The 21,054-nt window shown below is 41.1% G+C and overlaps 1 pseudogene; it reads right to left on the bottom strand.

Annotated features, from left to right (window-relative positions):
* Nucleotides 1–2,690: 2,690 nt before the first annotated feature.
* LOC120598814 (uncharacterized) lies at nucleotides 2,691–20,329 on the bottom strand (annotated as a pseudogene).
* Between the last annotated feature and the right edge of the window lie 725 nt (nucleotides 20,330–21,054).

Raw genomic sequence — 21,054 nt, 5'->3', positions numbered from 1 at the left:
AAACTCACTTTTTCCATAGTTTGAAAAACTCAGTTTTATAATTTTATATTATAAAATTTATAATATACAAATGTTATAGAAATATTTATATATAAAAATTATATACAGTATTGTATTTATATGTATAATAATATACATACAATTATAAATATTTATATTATATGTTATATAAAGAGATCACCGATTTGTTCAGAATTTAATTTCCTTAATACAGTATTTGATTTGTTTGGAATGGAAATTTGAAGCAAATCTCAAGATTGAAACTGTAGGGAAAAAAATCATGTATTTTAAACAATGTCAAAATAATTATTAGATAGTTCTGGTATTTTCTTACTGCCTTGTTGCTAAAGAAATTGAGATTCTGAACCAGGTAGTGCTGTAGCCGCCAGCCACGGAAAGACGCACGGACCACCAGGAATCAGTAAGTCATAGGAATCACACTCTTTATTCAGCCATCGGAATCTATGAAAGATTCCGATCCAAGCCAGGGGTACACAGATCCAAAATTAAGCAGCCCCGAAATATAGAGGTACAGGGTTTTTAAGCCCCAAATCCCATTCTTCATTCTGTCTGACACAAAGGTCTATTTTTCTCCTATTCACTACCTGTCAACCTATAGGTCGGGGTGTGCAAGCGGGGAGTACAGAAGCAGAAAGCTTGTTATCAGAATGTTATGTCCCTATGATCAAAAGCCTTTTGTTCCCATGGCGATAGTCAAGCAGTAATTTCCTACAAGTAATAAATCTCAAGTAGTCATTTTTCAGCCACCACATTCCCCACTGGCCTTAGCAAAAATCAAATCTTTGATTCTTCATGCGGAATTTGCTCATAGCCTCTAATCTGTAATACTAAAAGTCTTATTCAATTAATTCTTTTCCTTATATATGTAAACAAGAAATTAAGGAAACATGGGCCAAAAGTTAACAAAAGAAGGAGGATGATTAAAGGTCCAGCTACAGCAAATAGAAGAGTTGTTAGCCATGGTGACCAATTGAACATCCTATGAAACCAGTTATTTGATTCTAGTCTCTGTTTTTCCCTGGCATCCAAATTTCTCTACTAGTTATAAGCTTTCTCTAATTACTCCAGAGTTATTAGCATAGAAGCAACAGGTTTCACCGAGAGCCATACGTAACTCATCTTGTTCTAAGAATAATAAATTTAAACCTCTTCTATTTTGGAGGACTACTTCTGCTAGTGAATTGTCTTGAAGTTCTAGCCTGCTGATGGTGTCTTTTAAGGTCTTGATATCCTTATCTATCTGTATTCCAGTTTCACGTAGTTCATGTTCTCCCTTGATGAGAGCAGTAGTACCTACCACCGCTGAGCCCGCTATTCCGAGTCCTACAAGAAGGGATACTAAGACTGGTACGGCCTGTTTCTGTAACCTGTCCTGATGGAAGAAGTGGAGTCTGCCTTCCAGCCTATTGTAAAGGGACACTTGGGGGAGCACAAAGACTAGGATACAAATATTAGCCTCACCTGAGTTGAAAAGAACAGCTGCAGCACAGTGAGTGAGCCCACTATCGCATGCTAACCAAGTATTATTTGGAGCCTTATAGTATTTACTCCCTGAGGTAGATTCTTCGATAGTATGATTACAGTGATCTAAGTAAGGCGACTGTGCCAACAGCTTGGAATAATTCTTTGAAATCAGGCAAGTTCCTTTTCCTTGTATGTCTCCCAAGGTGAGTCGAGGAGTTTCCCATTCACAGTCATGTGCGCTGCTGAGCTTAGTCAGGTTTAGGGGAGTTCCTACCCCGAAATAATAAGGGGGTTTTGGGTTTAGGCACAACCAACAATCTTGCCCTATGTCTGGGGAGGTCTTATTTAAGACCTTGTGTATTGTTGTTAACATAGTTATTAATTCTCCTTCGGGTTCTGGTTGTGGCTGGTCAAATGCCTGGGGTTTAATAGCTGTTAGGCTACTACCTGAAGAGGCTAGAGCCGGAGTCGGGGTTGCCCGGGAAACTCCTGTAAGACTTTGGGGTAGTCCTGGAATTAGAAGTGGTTTGTTGGGCTCTATAGGGTGAGCTTTTCTGGGAGGGTCCTTAACCTGTATAGTAAAATATAATCCTGAATCATATCCAGTTTTATACAATCTGATACCCCAGGTCTGTCCCGTGAGCCAATAGTGTTGTCCCCCAAGGCTACTGGTTTTGATGGTGATTATGAGGGGATTGCAGGACCCAAGAGAGCATGTAGAAGGGCTTGGTCCTCTTATTAACCCAATATGATTATCATTCTGTTTTTTATAATTATCTATAGTAGAGATAGTTTCACAACCCCAGTTAGCACAAGAAAATTGGCCTTTTCCCTCACAGTTGAGTGCCCTATTCCTCACGCTGCCAGATATTCCTTGAGGACAAATATAGAGCCCTATTCCTAAGAGGTTTTTCTCAGCCGATAATATGCCACAGCCAGGTTCCCTTTGTAGCCTAAGTATGCTCCACCCCCTACGAAAGCTCTACCTATGAAAGATTCCGATCCAAGTTGGTGTCTAGCCGTCACAATGGTGAGGGGGTCTCTGGCAAGCCGGCTTAGGTCCACTTGGATCTCTGGAGTACTGTGGCTGGTGATGTTCTGGGCGACAGTCTCACCGGTTTCGGTTACTATAAGTTCCCACACCGTAGGCTGGGATATGTTTCTGTATGCCTGGACCAAAGAGGAAAAAAGGAAGAAACGAAGGATTAGACCTGTGTACGCTTGAGTCTTTGTCTTAAGGGTCCATCTTCCTGAGCTGTCCATTCTCGTGCTGCCTTCATGTGGGAGTGATGGATCCACGATGAGATGCCGTCTACTTTAACTGCGGTGGGCGTCGTCAGGTAGACAGTGAAGGGTCCTTTCCACTTGGGTTCTAGTCCTTTGGAAGTGAACTTCTGGATCCACACAGAGTCCCCAGGCTGAAACTGATGAGGAAGTCTGTCCTCCGGAGTTGAGTGGGCAGCATGAACCCAGGACCAAATCTCCTCCTGTACACTTTGAAGGGCCTGTAAAGACTTAAGTAAGACAAGGTTACGTAACTCTGCCTTTTTCTCATCTTTTATTCTAGGTACTAAAGGAGGGGGTTTTCCAAAGAAAATCTCAAATGGGGTGAATCCATTAATATATGGAGTACACCTGGCTCGGAGAAGAGCAAAGGGGAGAAGTTCTATCCAGGTCCCATTAGTTTCTAATCCTAACTTGGCTAATGTCTCTTTTAGGGTCTGATTCATTCACTCTACTTGACCCGAACTTTGGGGCTGGTAGGCACAGTGGAGTTTCTATCGCAAATTTAGGTAGTTAGCTAATTTCTGTGACACCTTTGCTACGAAGGTTGGTCTGTTATCCGACCCTATAGTTCCAGGGAGACCAAATCGAGGAAGGATTTCTTGTAGTAGTTTCTTAGTAACTACTAAGGCAGTTTCTTTCCTGGTGGGGAAGGCCTCTACCCATCCTGAAAAGGTGTCTATAAAAACAAGTAAATATTTGTAGCCCCCCCACAGTCGGGGTTACCTCAGTGAAATTGACCTCCCAGTGGTCCCCCGGATAAGTTCCTCTTTCCCTATGCCTAGGTTTTTCGATTTTCCCCTTCTTTGGATTAACTTGAGCACAAGCCGGGCATTGTGAGGCAATCTCCTCTGCAGTTCTTCTTCCTTCTAACAAGTGAAGTAGGGGTCTAAAGCTTGGAGCATCTTAGTTCACCGTAGGTGTGTGGTCTGGTGTAATTAATGGTGGAGGAGAGTCCTTCCCAGGGCCCGTGAGAGCCTGATTTTTCCATCTGGGGTCGTCCACCACTCCTGTTGGGTCCCAGTGGCTCCTTTGTCCTGAAAATATATGTCCGCTTCCGCCGTATAGGTCGGAGATGGAGGCAGTTCTGGGTAAGGGACAACAGTCAGTAGATGTGGTGGGGGCCCCACTGGCCTTGTGGCCGCTGTTCTTGCCTCTGCATCGGCTTGTCGGTTTCCCTCAGCCTCAGGACTATTCCCTTTTTGATGCCCTTTACAATGAACAATAGCCAGAGCCTTAGGCATCCATATGGCTTCGAGTAAGGCTAAGATCTTCTCCTTGTTCTTGACGTCCTTCCCAGCTGAAGTCAGAAGCCCTCTTTCCTTATAGATGGCTCCATGTACATGTGCAGTGGCAAAGGCATATTGGCTATCAGTGTATATTGTGACTGCCTTGTCTTTTCCCCATTTTAGTGCCTCAGCGAGGGCGATGAGTTAGGCCTTTTGAGCAGAAGTCCCATGGAGAAAAGCCTGTGACTAGATAGTGCCAGTTAGAGTAACAACTGCTGCCCTCGCGTACCTTCTTCCTTCCTGCGTGAAGCTGCTCCCGTCCAGGAACAGAACTTCATCGGCCTCAGGCAGAGGGGAGTCTTTGAGGTCTGGCCGCGAGGAACACACAGCATCAGTGAAATCTATGCAATTATGAATGGGGGTCTGGGGGTCTGGGTCTGGCAACAGGCTGGCTGGGTTGAAGATAGTGGCTTTGGAGAAGCTGATCCTTGGCTGGTCGAGGAGGAGAGCCTGGTATTGAGTGATTCTGGAATTAGTCATCCATCGTTCTGGGCTACTGTGGAGAAGGGCTTCTACTGCATGAGGGGCAGTAATGTTTAGACTTTGCCCGAGGGTGAGTTTGTCAGCTTCTTTGACTAGGAGAGCTGTCGCCGCTATGGCTCATAGGCAGGGTGGCCATCCAGAGGCCACTGTGTCTAGTCTCTTTGATAGATAGGCCACTGGTTGGCGCCACGGGCCTAGTGTTTGGGTTAGGACCCCTTTGGCGATTACCTTGGTCTCACTTACAAAAAGATGAAATCCCTTGGTGATGTCTGGAAGAGCAAGGGCTGGGGCTGATATGCGTGCCTGCTTGAGAAGGTCAAAGGCCTTCTGCTCTGTCTCTATCCAATTGAGGGGCTGATTTCCTCCTGTTGCTGAGTACAGGGGCTTTGCAATTTCTGCGAACCCAGGAATCTAAAGTCTGCAATAGCCTGCCACCCCGAGGAATTCTCTTACCTGTCTCTTAGTGGTGGGTACTGGAATCTGAAGAATGGCTTCAATCCTGTGCCGGGATAGAGTCCGTTTTCCTCCTTCGAGTGTATACCCGAGGTAGGCCACCGACTGGGTGCATAGCTGGGCCTTCTTAGCCGAGACCTGGTACCTGTATGCCTCTAGGGTGCCGAGCAGGTCCCTGGTTGACGCGAGACAGATTTTCTTGGTTTCAGCTGCTAATAATAAATCATCAGCATACTGGAGTAATGTACAGTCAAGATTACGCTGATGGAAAGGTCGAAGATCTGCACTTAGGGCCTCATCAAATAGGGTAGGAAAATTTTCGAATCCTTGTGGTAAACGCTTCTAGGTTAGTTGGCCCAAGAATCTCCCCTCTGGGTCTGTCCACTCAAAGGCAAAGATAGGCTGGCTGCTAGGGGCTAAGGGAATGCTGAAGAAAGCATCCTTTAAATCTAGTATGGTATAAACAGTTCTCTCAGGAGGTAACAAGCTTAAGAGAGTGTACGGGTTGGGTACAGTCAGGTGGATGGTTTCAGCTCTCTTGTTCACTTCTCTTAAGTCTTGTACTGGCCGGTAGTCCTGAGTACCAGGCTTCTGGACTGGGAGCAAGGGAGTGTTCCACGGCAATTGGCACGGCACGAGAATCCCCGCTTCCCACAGCCGCTGGATATGTTTCCTTATACCAATTTTGGCATCTTGGGCAATCGGGTATTGCTTAACCCGGACAGGGGTCGCAGTAGCAGTTAAACTCACTACTACCGGGACTTGGTGCTTAGCCAAACCTGGGGCATTGTTTTCAGCCCATACCCCTGGATATTCTACCAGGAGTCTGTCTAGTAATGTCCCCGTGGACGGGTCTACATTTTCTTCCTTCTCATAGAGGAGGTACTCTTCGGATAGAGGACAGGTAATTAAGATAGTTGACGGGGCAGACATGGACATCTGAGTTGTACTATCTCCGAATGTAACAGTAGCCTGTAGCTTTTGGAGTAGGCCTCTACCAAGAAGTGGAGCTGGACCTTCTGGAATTATGAGGAAAGAATGGGTCACTATTCCTCACTCCAGATCTATAGTCCTTTCAGTGGTGTATGGATATTCTCGTATTTTACCTGTAGCCCGTTGGACGGCGGTCTTTCGTTTGGAGATTGATCCCCCGGGTCAAGTAACACTGAGTGGGTAGCCCCTGTATCCACCAGGAAGTTAACAGTTTTGCCCCCAATTCTTAAGGCAACCCTGGGCTCCTGGGGGCTTAGTGTGTAGGAGCCCCGGCCCCGTCAGTCCTCTTCCTCAGTGACGAAGACTTTAGTCTTGCGGTTTTCTTGGTCTTTCACATTTCTTTCAGGACATTCATTCTACCAATGGCCCTCCTTCTTGCAGTAGGCATGATTTTTCCCTAGGGATGTATAACCCTTACGTGGGCCTCTTTCTGATCTCCCTTGTCTTGCCCTAGTCTTCCCTGATCTCTCCTCCTGCATAGCTGCTACCATTATTTCAGCCATATGTTTGGGGTCATCTGGTGCCTCCCTGTTGTTAAACACCTTCTGGGCTATTTCAACAAGTTGGGACAAGTTCATCCCTGCAAAACCTTCTAATTTCTGCAATTTACACCAGATATCAGGGTCTGCCTGAGTAGCAAAGGCTACATTAATTGCCCGCTGGTTCTCAGGGGCCTCAGGATCAATGGGAGTGTATACCTGGTATGCCTCCTGTAGCCGTTCAAGAAACACTCCGGGGGATTCCTGAGGTCCCTGTATAACTTCAGTTACCTTAGAAAGGTTAGTTGGCTGATTCCTAATTCCCCCAATTAGAATCTGGTGATACCGATCTAATGCCGTTCTCCCTGCCTGAGAATTGTGTCCCCAGTCTGGGCGGGTGGAGGGAAATTCCTCCTCAATCTGTTCCCCTGTTTCCTCAATCCTCCTCCCTCCCGCAGCTATCTTTTGCGCTTCCGCCCGTATGCACCCACATTCTTCCACAGTGAAGAGGGTAACTAAAAGAGCTGTTGGCAATCGTCCCAGGTGGGGCGGTGAGTCTGAAAGACATTCTCTAAGAGTCCCATTAACACTTGGGGCTTCTCAGAGAAAGGCGGATTCTGTGCCTTCCAGTTGTACAGGTCACTAGTTGAGAAAGGCACGTAAACCATAAAGGGCCTGTCTGTGTGATGCCCCTGGAGTGGTGCTTCTCGCAAGGGAAGAATGGCCGGGGTAGTGGTATCGGCCGGTGCCTCGCCCATAGTCGGAGCAGGAGGCCCATAAGGGTTACCTGCTCGCGTCCGGGGAGACGAGGCAGTGCTTTTGGGCCTCTATTGTTCTGGATTACAGGGTGGGGGAAGGTCATTGTTCTCCGGTGGAGATTGGAGGACTGAAGGACTGGGCTGCTTTGGAGTTTCAGTTGCTGCATGTTTAGGGGTACCCACAACTAAAATTTGCATCCTTAGGGAGAGAGCACACCGGCGGAGCCAAGGAGGGGGATTCTGAACAAGATTTAACTATTGATCAATGTAGGGAAACTGATCGGGGTGTCCCGGGTCTCCTGTGACAATCTTCCAAACATTCCTCACCAAACCCTTGTCAAAGGAGCCCTCTGGAGGCCAGTTTACACCAAAAGACGGCCGCTCGACTTCACACAATGTTCTTAGTCTGCCTGGAGAAAACTTTATGCCATAATCAGCTCCCTCTACAAACCCTTCTCTGAAATGTCGCAGGAGATAACCCAAGGGTGTCTTCTGTGAACTCAGGCTTCCTCTCATCGCTTGCGCAGAAAACACAAAACAGACACTCCGATAAAAACAATCAAACACTCAAACAAGAACAATTACCGGGGTGTAGGTGGACCCAGAGAAGTCCGCCACCTACGACCTAGACAAGACCAGAGACAATAAATAAAACCTGACAACAGGGCATAGGAGGCGGCGTCCCGCGGCCTGGCCACGGTCTAGGAGATATGATTACGTCCAGTCTCTCCACGGACCCCCACTGACCGGTCAACAGAAACAGGAAGGTACCTTTTATCCAGACACCGAGGCCTTAGAAATTCCAGATTCCCATCGGGGCCAGGAACAAAGAGCGTGTCCTAAAGGTTGCGTCCTTGATGATTGTACTGACCCATCACAGCATTCAAGGGCCCTGGAACATCTCAGGGTGGCCACCCCTTTGAATCCGTAACAGGGACAGCAACCACTTTGGAGGCCGGTCTGGTCTTAGATCCCAGGGCCACTCCCTGAGATCCCGCCAGCCACTGAAAGACACATGGACCACCAGGAATCAGTGAGTCATAGGAATCACACTCTTTATTCGGCCAGCTGGGTCTGCCAGGGGTACGCAGACCCAAAATTAAGCAGCCCCGAAATGTAGAGGTACAGGGTTTTTAAGCCCCAAATCCCATTCTTCATTCTGTCTGACACAAAGGTCTATTTTTCTCCTATTCACTACCTGTCAACCTATAGGTCGGGGTGTGTAAGCAGGGAGTACAGAAGCAGAAAGCTTGTTATCAGAATGCTATGTCCCTATGATCAAAAGCCTTTTGTTCCCATGGCGATAGTCAAACAGTAATTTCCTACAAGTAATAAATCTCAAGTAGTCATTTTTCAGCCACTACAGTAGTGTATGCTGTCACACTGTCTATGACACATTGAAAGTTCCAGATCACTCAAACTGACAGAGTCCCCAAACTAATATAATTCCAGCAGTTGACCCATCCTCCATAGAACAAAATTAAGAAATGGTTCCTTGATAATCTGTTTATTTCCTTCTTCAAAAAGAATTGGTTTTTCTTTCAATTTGGATGTATTTGTATACTAAACTTAATTGAACTACTTAAAAATATTTTGAGTTACATAAATAATGAAAGAAAAATATGGAAATTCTTTAATATATCTAGTTAATTATTTGTTGTGACCGAAATAACCAGGCCAACTCGAGTGCTCTAGTCCAAGAGACAATTTATTAGCCGGCGGCTGTCCTTGCAAAGAAGCAGCCCCAAGACGCAGGGGCACAAAGGTTTTAAGCCCTCGATCCCATCCCCCACATCCTTAATCTTTACACAAAAGACTGTATCTCCTCCATTCATTAACTGATAACTAAGAGGTGGGTAAGCAAGCAGGGGTACAGAAGCAGAAAGCGTCATTGTTAAAATATTTTGTACCTATAGGCAGTGATCCGGCCAGTAAATCCCTTTAGTTAATAAATTTTTAGCAGATAACTAACTAGAAGTGAGACATGGCGGTTAGCATGTACCATGTCTTATCCTTAACCTATTGTTTCTAAAGGTGAGGTCAGTACATATTTCCCTAAGTTTGGCTCAAGCATTTGATCATTTAATTTTGCATTTTAAGACTTCACTATGTTATAAACCCCAAAGTCGTGTAATGCCCACATTGTATTTCATTAAAAGCTTTGTGCTCAAACACTTTTCCCCATTAATACTTTAAAAAATCTTTTTGGGTTAAAAAAAGTTATGAAAATAATAAATGCTTACTTCAATAAGGTAAGTAACAGAGGGGTTTATAATTTAGGTTTGAGATTTCCTACTTCTGCTCTTTTGAAGTTATGCTCTCTATGGTCAAAATCCATATATTTATTTAATGTAGTCATTGAAACTTCAAAGCAAATAGAATGATGCCAATCTTGTTACTTGGTAGTTTAATTTTTTTCACTAAACATATCGTGGACAAATTTTCAGGTCAATCGTGTTCTAATTTGTTATTTTTCATTGCTGTGTATTTTATTGTACCATTTTTATAGCCAATCAATTTCTGGACAGCTTTAAATGACTTTCATTAGTTTCTCAAAAATTTTTCTCCAAAAATTGTATTATACCAATCATGTTATACTTCCCCGTGGTTCATATTTTTATTGGTTTAGAGCAATTAAAATTTTTCTCTATGAGGAAAACATAATAGCAAAAATGTTCCATTCATTCATTCATTCATTCATTTGTACATTCTTTGGACAACTAATTATCCGTCAGTCAGTCAAGAGCTATTCTATATCTTAATGATTGAAAACAAACAAAATAGACAATGTTTCTGCCTTCATGGATCTTATATTCTAATTGAGACAGAGAGGCTAGAGACAACTAAATAAAACATGATGACAGATGTTGTAGAGGAAAATAAGGAAGAGCGAAAGGAATAGATAATGCTGGAAGGTGGGGAAGAGGTTTGCTATTTTATATAAAACAATCAGGGAAAGCCACACCTATGAGGTAACTTTTGAGCACAGCCCTAAAGTCAATGTTGGAAAGAATCTAGTAAACAGTCAGAAGAGAATTCCAAGTTGAGAGAACAGTAAGTGCAAAGGCCCTGAGGTAAGGGTGCGCTTGGTTTGTGTGAGGATCAGTTAAGGAGGCCAGTGTGAATTGAACAGATGAAAGGGGAAGAGTTAGGAGAAGATGAGATTAGAGGGGCCCTTTTGGACCTCTATAAAGAATTAAGTTTTTATCTGAATGAGAGGGGAAGTCAGTCAATGGATGGCTTTGAGCAGAAGAATGACATGATCTGACCCACCTTTAAAGATAACTCCCTGTCCACTGTGCAGTGAACAGATTGTAGTAGGAAACAGGAAGAGTAGCTTGGAGGGTACTGCAGTTATCCAGGGAAGGGATGATGGTGTCTAGAACCAGTCAGGTAACAGTAGATGTACTGAGAAATGGTCAGATGTGGGCTGTATTTTGATGATAGGAGCAACAAAATTTGTTGGTTTTGTTTGGATGAATGCTGTAAGAGAGAGAAAGAAGGCAAGGTTGACTCTAAGGTTAGAAAAACTAGGCTGGAGTTGCTTTTTATCGGGATGGGGCTGATGATGAGAGGAGCAGGTTTGGGGAGGGCAGTTTGTTTTTGGAAATACTGAGTTTATAATGAATTCAAGTGGAGTGGCTGTGCAAGTAGGTGAATTTGTGTTTGGTGTTCAAGGGAAAGGCCTGGACTGTCTGCATGCCTTTCTTTTTTTAATTAAAATTATTGGGGTGACATTGGTTAATAAAATCAAGTAGGTTTCAAGTGTACAATTCAATAATATGTTATATGTATATGAGTTGGCCAAGGGAATGAATGCAGATAGAGAATGTAGTGACCTCACCTTTAGAAACAATAGGTTAAGGATAAGACATGGTACATGCTAACCGCCATGTCTCACTTCTAGTTAGTTATCTGCTAAAAATTTATTAACTAAAGGGATTTACTGGCCGGATCACTACCTATAGGTACAAAATATTTTAACAATGACGCTTTCTGCTTCTGTACCCCTGCTTGCTTACCCACCTCTTAAGTTATCAGTTAATGAATGGAGGAGATATAGTCTTTTGTGTAAAGATTAAGGATGTGGGGGATGGGATCGAGGGCTTAAAACCTTTGTGCCCCTGCGTCTTGGGGCTGCTCCTTTGCAAGGACAGCTGCCGGCTAATAAACTGTCTCTTGGATTAAGAGCACTCGAGTTGGGCCTGGTTATTTCGGTCACAACAGAGAAGAAGTCTGAGCTCTGGGGCATGCCAGCTAGCCAAGGAAACTGAGAAGAAGCCACCCCTGGGGTGGATCAAGAACCAGGAGGGAGTGGTTAGAAAGTGTCAAGGAAGGAGAGGTCAACTGGATCAAAATATCTGGATAGACCAAGTAAGATGAGGGCTGAAAATAAACTATAGATTTTAGCACCATGAAAGTCATTAGTGAGATTGACAAGAACTCTTTTTTGATGGAAGGGCAGAGGAAAGCCAGATTGGAGTGGGTTTCAAAAGAATAGGAGAAGGATTGGAAATAGCAATTATAGTAACATTTTCTTTTCTTTTTTTCTTTTGATAATATTTTGTTTTGTTTTTCAATTACAGTTGGCATACAATATTATACTAGTTTCAGGTGTACAACATACTGGTTACAGATTCATGTAACTTAAAAAGTGATAGCCTTGATAAATCTGACACCATACATAGCTATTATAATATTATTGACTATATTCCTTATGCTATACTTTACATCCCCATGACTGTTTTGTAACTATCGATTTGTATTTCTTAATCCCTTCCCCCACCCTTCCAATCCTTTTTCCATCTGGAACTTCAAAATGATCTCTGTATCTGAGTTTGTTTCTATTTTGTTTGTTTATTTTGTTCTTCAGATTATACCTGTAAGTGAAATCATATGGCATTTGTCTTTGTCTAACTTACTCCCCTCAGTACAATACCCTCTAGGTCCATCCATGTCATTGCAGATAGCAAGATTTCACTTTTTTTGTGGCTGAGTAATATTCTGTTGTGTATATGTACCACCTCTTCTTTATCCATTCATCCACTGATGGACACTCAGGTTGCCTTCATATCTAGGCTATTGTAAATAATGGTACAATAAACATATTGGATGCACATGTCCCTTCAAAGTAGTGTTTTGGGTTTCTTTGGATAAATACCCAGAAGTGGGATATGGGTCCTTTGTCTCTTGTTATAGCCTTTGTTTTAAAGTCTATTTTGTGTGATATAAGTATTGCTACTGCAGTTTTTTGTTTGTTTGTTTCTTTGTTTCCATCTTCATGAAATATCTTTTTCCATTTCTTTACTTTCAGTCTGTGTGTCTTTTGATCTGAGGTGAGTCTTTTAGAGGTAGCATATGTAAGGGTCTAGTTTTCGTATCCATTCAGCCACCCTATCTTTTGATTGGAGCATTTAATCCATTTACATCTAAAGTAATTGTTGATAGATATGTAGTATTGCCATTTTATTATTCATATTTTTGATCTTTTTTTTTTTTCCTTCTTAAAGAAGTCTATCTAACATTTCTTGTGATACTGGTTTGGTGTTAATGAATTCCTTTAACTTTTTCTTGTCTGGGAAACTCTTTATGTGTCCTTTGATATTAAATGATAGCTTTGCTGGATAGAGTAATCTTTGTTGTAGGTCCTTGCTTTTCATTACTTTGAATATTTCCTGCTAATCCCTTCTGGCCTGCAAAGTTTTTGATGAGAAATCAGTTGACAGTCTTATGGGTGCTCCCTTGTAGGTAAGTAATTGCTTTTCTCTTGCTGTTTTTAAGATACTCTCTTTGTTTTTAACCTTTGACATTTTAATTATAAATGTGTCTTGGTATGGGCCTCTTTGGCTTCATCTTGTTTGGGACTCTCCATACTTCCTGGGCTTGTATATCTGTTTTCCCTCACCAGGTTAGGGATGTTTTCTGTTGGTATGCTTGATGTTATCCCAGAGAACCCTTAAACTATCCTCATTTAAAAAAAATTTTTTTTCTTGTTGCTATTCTGTTTGTGTGTTTTCTGCTACCTTATCTTATAAATCACTGAATTGATTCTCTGCTTCATCTAATCTGTTGATTCCTCCTAAGATATTCTTTATTTCAGTTATTGTATTCTTCATTTCTGACTGGCTTTTTTTTATGTTTTCTCTCTCTATTTTTATGTTTCCTATCTCTTTGTTAAAATTCTCACTGAGTTCATCCACTCTTCTCCTAAGTTTATTGAGCAGCCTTATAACTCATGTTTTAAACTCTGCATCTGGTTGATCGCTTGTCTCCATTTTGTTTAGTTCTTTTGCTGCAGTTTTGTTCTTTTCTATCATTTGAAACATGTTTCTTTGTCTTCCCATTATGGCTGCATCTCTATGTTTGTTTCTATGTATTAGTTAGGGCTGCTATGTCTCCTGGTCTTAGTAGAATGGCTCAGAGGAGCAGTCTTCCTTGGTTACCTGAGTCATGTGCTCAAGGTGTGTCCCTTGTATGGGTTGTGTGTGCCTCCTGTTGTAGCTGAGCCTTGGTTGCTCTTTGTATGTCAGTGGGAGGGATTGACCCATGGGCTGAATGGTTGTGAGGACTGACTAATGACTATAGTGGAGGAGCCATTGTGTGGGGACTACCCAGTCTGCCCTTTGGTTGTGTCTTTAGATGTGGACAGCTCAGTCCAAAGCCGGCCACTGGGCATGCCAAAGCTCGGGGCCTGCTGGGAGGGGCCTCACCACAAGCCAAGTTCAGACACAGCCTGTGCCCTGCCTGGGGCCACTTGGCATGAGCCACCAAGCAATCTGCAGATGGCCACCACTCACATTGGGCTTGGAGTTGTCTTGAGAGAACAAGCCTCAAACTGGAACAGGCTGTTGCTAGTGTCAGGCTTGAGGCTGTTCAGCAAGAGGTACGGGCACACTGAGGCCAGATGCTGCTTATGTGGGTTTTGTGAACCTTTGAGAGATTTTAGGGAAGTCTGCAATGTGAGCCAGGCCAGGCCATTTGAATGGAAATGCCACTGGAAATGGCTTGGGTGGGCCCACAAGTTGGGTGGGGCAGGGAATCACCAGGGCAGGGCAACCGGTGTTAGCCAGATTTATGGAGACTCAGATATCACCTGTGTCTGCAAACTGGGTTGGGGGAGGGCCCAGCATAGGAACAATGGCCTCTGTCAGCACTTCTGCCTGGGAGAAAGCTAATCCTACATTTCTTGCCCTGAAACCAGACAATTCAGTTCTTCCTTGTATGTCCCTGGCACCCTTTGAGCTGCTGCCCCAGCCCTGGAGCCCAGAGTGAGTGAATATATCAGTGAATAAGTTCACACATGGATGGTTTCTCCAAGAGGAATTCTTGGGACCCCCACAGCCCTCTGCCCCACTCAGCCACAATCTCCAGTGATTTTCACATCCAGATTGTGGGGACTTCTTTTCTCTGCACTGGAACCCTGAGTTGGGGAGCTCAGCGAGGGGCTGGGACCCCTTGCTCTGCAGTCAAGATATCTCTCTCAATTTTCAATTGCCACACGTGGGTGTGGGACCAACCTGTTTTGCATCTCTACCCCTCCTACTAGTCTTGAGGTAGCCCCTTCTGTATGTCTTCAGTTATAGGACTTCTGTTCATCTAGATCAGGTGAATTTCAATGATGGTTGTTCTGTACTTCAGTAGTAATTTTGATGTGGTCATGACAGGGGGCAAACACAGCATTTACCTACTCCACCATCATGACCAGAATTTGCAGAACACTTTCAAAGAATTCTACTATAAAGAGAAATGAGATGGAAGCTGGAGGGGTATGTGGGATCAAGAGAAGCTTAAAAACAATTGTTTTTAATGTGAGTAATTACAGTGTGTTTGGCTGTTGATTAGAAAGATCCTCTAGAGTGGAACAAATGGCAGCTGCAAGAGTGAGATGGGACAAATGCTGGATCAATATTCTTGGGGAGGAGAGAGGATCCCCCTGGCATGCAGAAGGAATGGTTAACCTCTGAAGTTCATTTACAACAATGGGAGAGAACCAGAGGGCAGACTTGTGACTCAGGTAAATTGGTACTTCTGATGGGAGTAAGAGGAAGTTCTCTGATTCTTCTATTTCTCAGTGAAATGGGAAGCAAGGTCATTTATTTCAGAGAGTGAGGATCTGGGAGGGAGGTTTTAGAAGTTTGAAAAGAGAAATGATAAGGCGTGAAAGGTTCATTTAGGGAGAAAGAAACACCCGGATGGGTCCCAGTGTACAAAAATTTACTTCATAGGGTGATCACAACCACTGTCATTTTAAAATCCAGATTTATTGTGGAGGAGTAATATATTTCCAAAAATATCAGACTGAATGACCACTCATGTCTAATAGTCCCCAAAAGTAGCAAGTTGATATCCCCATTACCTCTGTTTTACATGGTTGTAAGATGGGAAATAGAGGAGGATTAAATCCCACATATTACAATTGTTTTAGTGAGAAAAGGAAGATTTAGGAGTTAGAGAGTTACAGAATAACAATTTTAAAAAGTTGTTTTTTCTTTGGACATTTTAGGGTAAAGGTATTTCTTTTATTATAAGTGCCTAGCTGTACAAGCAAAATACCACTGAGCAAATTCAATAGTTGATTATATTTAGCTTTTGGTTATAAAAAAAAAGTTTTTATTTTTCTATTTTACTATTATTCTATCATTAGGAACACTTTTCTTACACATACTTTTCACTTTTTTCACATTTATTACTCAATGTTATAAAGAAAATACACTTTAAGTACTATAGTTGTATTGCTCACTAAACAGTTTTTTTTTTTAATTTCAGAAGTGTTAATTTTTTATTATTATGTTCTTGTGTAAGGAAGTGAAGAATTTTATTCAACTGAAAATTCTAATGAAAGAAGAATATTATTTACCAAAGAACTTGTTGGGAAGTAGGGTTTGACCAGGAGGCAGGAACTTCTAGGCAAAGAAAGAAGGAGGAAAGAGAAGGAAGAAAGGAAAGGTGTTTGGTAGATATTCATGGGAGAACTAAGAGTGAGAAGATGAGAGGCATGAATACAGTTTCGGAATTTGAAAGGATTAGAAAGGAGAAGAAATGGAATCACTTTATTGTTCTTTAAACTAAAAATAACACCTGAAATTGTTTTCAATTACTTTTGTTTGTTGAACTTTTTCTTTTGAATATATAATTCCTGAAAATGGATTATGTGAGTTCCTGGGATTTAATAAGGTTAGATTACAGCTGTAATTAACAATGATATGGTTCACATTTGTCACTCAATGTTATGTTAAATAATACACAAATACTTTAAAGTAACTGTGTTGCCCACCTGTCAGTTTTTTAAAGCAAATCGTTAGATAAATTTTCACTTAATTTTTATGACTATATTGTTGTGTAAGAAGGTGAGGAATTTCATTCACCAGGAAATTCGCATCGAAAACTATAATGAAGCCTCATTTTGTGCCTTTAAGTGCTACAGTATTGTGTTTCTTAAACTAAGGAATCTTCTTTAGTATAGAATCTTCTTTATTCTGTATTGAGTTGGGAAACGGTCATTTCTTTTGGATGTAGGTGACCTTTTTCTTTTTATATATATTCAAAAACTTATTTATGATTATTATTACCATTTCTACTATCAGTAACGTAATTACCTACTTTTAGTGGCCTTGTAATATGGTTAGAAAAAGAATAGATTTTACTTTGCTTGTGCTTTTCTTTCCTTAATCAACAGGTTTATAATATAGTCCAGAGATATTTGTCTTTTCTATTTCAAATATAAAGAACTTTAAAGAGAGTATAATCCATGTGGACATAAAGTAGTCACATAACTATAATTATTTGATATCACTGAGCCTGGAAAACACATTTCCTTTCAAATCTGACTGCTTTATCTGGTGCTCATCAAAGGAGATCTCTGTGAGATATCCTCTGTAGGCATCATACATTACATCTCTGTTAAATGAAGCATTTCTTCAAATGAACGTCAGGAATTTTGGACTCTATGGGAAGAAAGAAGAAAGAGGACCAGCCCGTTTTCCAGATGGAGGGTATGACTGGCCAGAATCACCGCCACAGCACTGGCAGTGAGAAAAGGCACCATCTGTTGTGGCAGTTCAGCGCTGGCCTTTTCCAAGGAAGCAACAGAAGTGCCATAATTTCCTGTGAAAATAGAAAAGATACTTTAAAACTCTTTTTTGTACTCTCAAGGACAATGACTTTGATTATACATAAAAAGAATATGCCTTTATAAAACTGAGGAATTATGTAATAACTTTTCACTTGAGCATAAGGGTAAAAACTCTTGAGTTCTACAGCCAGACTGCCTGAATTTGAGACCTGGCTCTATCACTTACTAGTCTTGTGACTCTGGATAGGTTACCCTATGCTTCCGTGTTTCAGTCTTCCCATCTGCAACATTGGAAAGATAACAGTATTTATCTCAAGGCTCTGCAAACTAAATGAAATTGAGTAGGTAAAGGATTTAGAGCACAAAGCAAGTATCCAATAAATACTATTATTGCCATCATGTCATTTAAGTAATGGGCTCCTTTATTTTATTTGAAATATTTTATTATGTGGTATAAATGAAGAATCACTGGACTTGTATTCAGAATTAGTGGATTTTGTTCCCAATTTTACCATTACTGTTATGAGATGCCTTGAGCACATTGCTTAATCTCTCTGGGCCTGAGCTTCCCCACCTATAAAATAGGATAAGATAGTATCTAAGTATCTTTCAACACAAACATTATTTGCCTCTATTTATAGCTTTTCTTAAAACTTAGAAATATCTTTAAAAAAATACCTGTCCTAGTACTGAACCTACACTAGTAGTACCTACATATACCCTCACAAATATAAACATGCTCACACATTCTTATTGTGCGAATTTCTTTACCCATCCCTAGGCTGATGCAGAACCACTGAGCAAAATATAAATTGTATAAACTTTTTTGGGTCACAATGATACTGCACTACAGGAAACAACTAGTATATTATATTTTTTTAAAAAAATATCATTAAAATTTAATCCCATTAAAAAATAAGGAGCTAACATGAAACATACAGTTTCTAAAAAAAAAAACCATCATCACAGTATGAGTTCTTCTGAAAACTGAGCCTGTTTTGATCAGCAGTATAAGCACACCTCATCTAGTTGGATATAAAAGAATTGAAATGTAAGTGGGTTTTGGAGAAGGTAATATTTATGGTAATGTGTGTACTAAAAAAACAGAGATGCTACAAGAGACATATATATGTGTATATATATATATATATATATACATGTACATGTGTATGTATATGTATGTTTTTTTAAATTTTTACTACATTTCTTAGAAAATGCATGAACTCAGTGGTGATTCAAGAGGATACAAAATTAATACAAAAATTTTTGAGAAACAGCAGTCTCTGCTCCCAAACGAGGAAAACAAGAAAGAAATAAAAACAAATTTAAAATCAGGAAGAAAAACAAATACCTAAAAGCCATAACTTTGAAGTTTTAGGTTAAGAAAAAGAGAAGAAAGTTAAGAATTTCTTGCTTTCCACTCACCTGGTGGTTTCTCCACTACTTGGGAATACAGAGATGAAGGACCATAAGCTGCTTCCACTTGAAGAGGTAATGTGGCCATAGGGGCTTGCATTGTGACATGGTGTTAAGTGACAGGAAAGACATGGATGGAATAGTCAGGTCCTAAAGTTCTTAAGGGAGCAGTGCCAACAGATAGTCCCCATATGCCTGATGGCAATCTAGTGGCCATAACTGTGCACAGCTACAGACTAGTAAGAAGACTTTGCTTAGGGCACCAAACTAACCCTCTGCTGAAAAGTTGGGTAACTCTTAAAGGTCATTGAGGAAGGGGTATGTATTCATTTGCTAGAGCTGCCATAACAAAGTACCACAGATTGGGTGGCTTAAACAATAGAAATGTATTTCCTTACAGTTTTGGAGGCTAGAAGTCCAAGATCAAGGTGTCTACAGAGTTGCTTTTATTCCAATGCTTCTAGGAGAGCCATATATGGGTGATATTCTTGCTACAGAACTATGTAAGAGGTGATCGATATTTTGACACAACCATTTTGATGGTGATAATTTGTTGCATGCTAAAAAAAATCATTTGACTTTCAACTTTTAAAAATTGCCAAGTAACATGCCTAACAGATACTACCATCTCTCCTGGCCCCTATCCCATTCGTAACTCTCATTTTTCATTCCTCCTCTTTTAAAAAATATTCTAGTTTTAAATTGATATCTTTATTTATGGATTTTTAAAAATTGTATTACCAATACACATAATATAAAATTTACCATCTTAACCATTTTTAAGTGTATGATTCAGTGATATTAAGTATATTCACATTGTTTTGCAACAATCACCATCCCTATTTAGAGCTCTTTTTCATCTTGCAAAATTGAAACTCTATAACCATTAAATAATAGCTCCCCATTCCTCCTTCCTTCCAGCCCCTAGGAACCACCATTCTACTTTCTGTCTGTATAAATTCGACTACTCTAGATATCTAGGCAACTGTCCTTTTGTGACCGACTTATTCCACTCAGTATAATATCTTTGAGGTTTATCCATGTATTAGCATATGTCAGAATTTCCTTTCTTTTTAGGGCTAATAATATTTCACTATATATACATATATACACACACACACATATATATATAATATTTGCTAATCAACTCATATGTTGCTGGACACTTGTGTTGCTTTTACCTTCTGGCTATTGCAAATAATGCTGTTATGAATATAGATGTACAAATATCTCTTTGAGGTCCTGCTTTAAATTCTTTTGGGTATGTACCCAAAAGTGGAATTGCTAGATCATCTGGCAGTTCTATTTTTAATTTTTTGAGAAACTGCCACATCGTCTTCCATAGTGACCGTACCATTTTACATTCCCACCAACAAAGTACAAAGTTTCCAATTTTGCTACGAACACTTGTTATTTTCTGTGTTTTTGATAGTAGCCATCCTAATGGGTGTGAGGCATTCCTTTCCTTTTAACCGATCAAAGATGTGAGGATTCCAGTTAATTGGGATCAGTTGCCTGGGAGAGCCTCTGGGTAAAGGACGCTAGCAGCTCTTGGCAGTGGTTAAAGAAACAGAGTACAAGATATATTGAGCTAGAAAATGCATCACCATGCAGAAGTTAATTGGGATCACAGAAAATGGGCTCTTCACAGCCATTTATCGTGCTTTAATAGACTCACTCAGGATAAAGGGAAAACAAATCCTGTTAAGTTATGGTGCTGTGATAGGTATAAAAGGAAGCTCATACTTCTGTTTTGATCCAGGAGTTTAACAAGAAGCGAAAAGTAGTGAAGTACTCAGGAGGAATGGCTCTTGGGGCAGTTAAAGTTGCTGAGTTTTACTTTGGTGAAATGCATCCCGGAAAACTCCACTTCTTATTCTCATTAATGCTTACCAGAGAGCCTTACGTAAGGCAGTGAAAGAAAACTGTCCAATGAGGCACAAAAGGCAGTGAAAGAAAACTGTCCAATGAGGCAGTGTTACTCTGGCTGAGGTCTTGGGGCTCAGCCAGCTCAAGCTTCATTGGCTTTTGCTTTCATTTTTTTCTTTGCTACTGGTGGGCATGAATCCAGGCACTTTTTAACCTCCTGTCTATATTTATGGCTTACTCTCTTTGCATGAGTGGAATTTCTGTTGTAAGGGAAAGGTTTGTTTTCCCCCTAATCCCCACATTTTGTATTACTGACAACCACTGTAAACAAGTTTTTTGGCATCCATTTGGAGCTGTTCAGATGAAGCTTCACACCAATATTTGTGAATGGTAGGGCTTGAATATAGGCAACAGAGGGATATGATGTGTTTGCTGTGGCAGCAACCTAAGAGGAACTTGTGCACGGAGGAAGA

The sequence above is a fragment of the Pteropus medius genome, unplaced genomic scaffold (assembly GCF_902729225.1).
Source record: "Pteropus medius unplaced genomic scaffold, Ma_sr-lr_union100, whole genome shotgun sequence".
Lineage (NCBI taxonomy): Eukaryota > Metazoa > Chordata > Mammalia > Chiroptera > Pteropodidae > Pteropus > Pteropus medius.
Note: the sequence above shows the minus strand (reverse complement) of the source record. Positions and strands in the feature narration are given on the sequence as shown.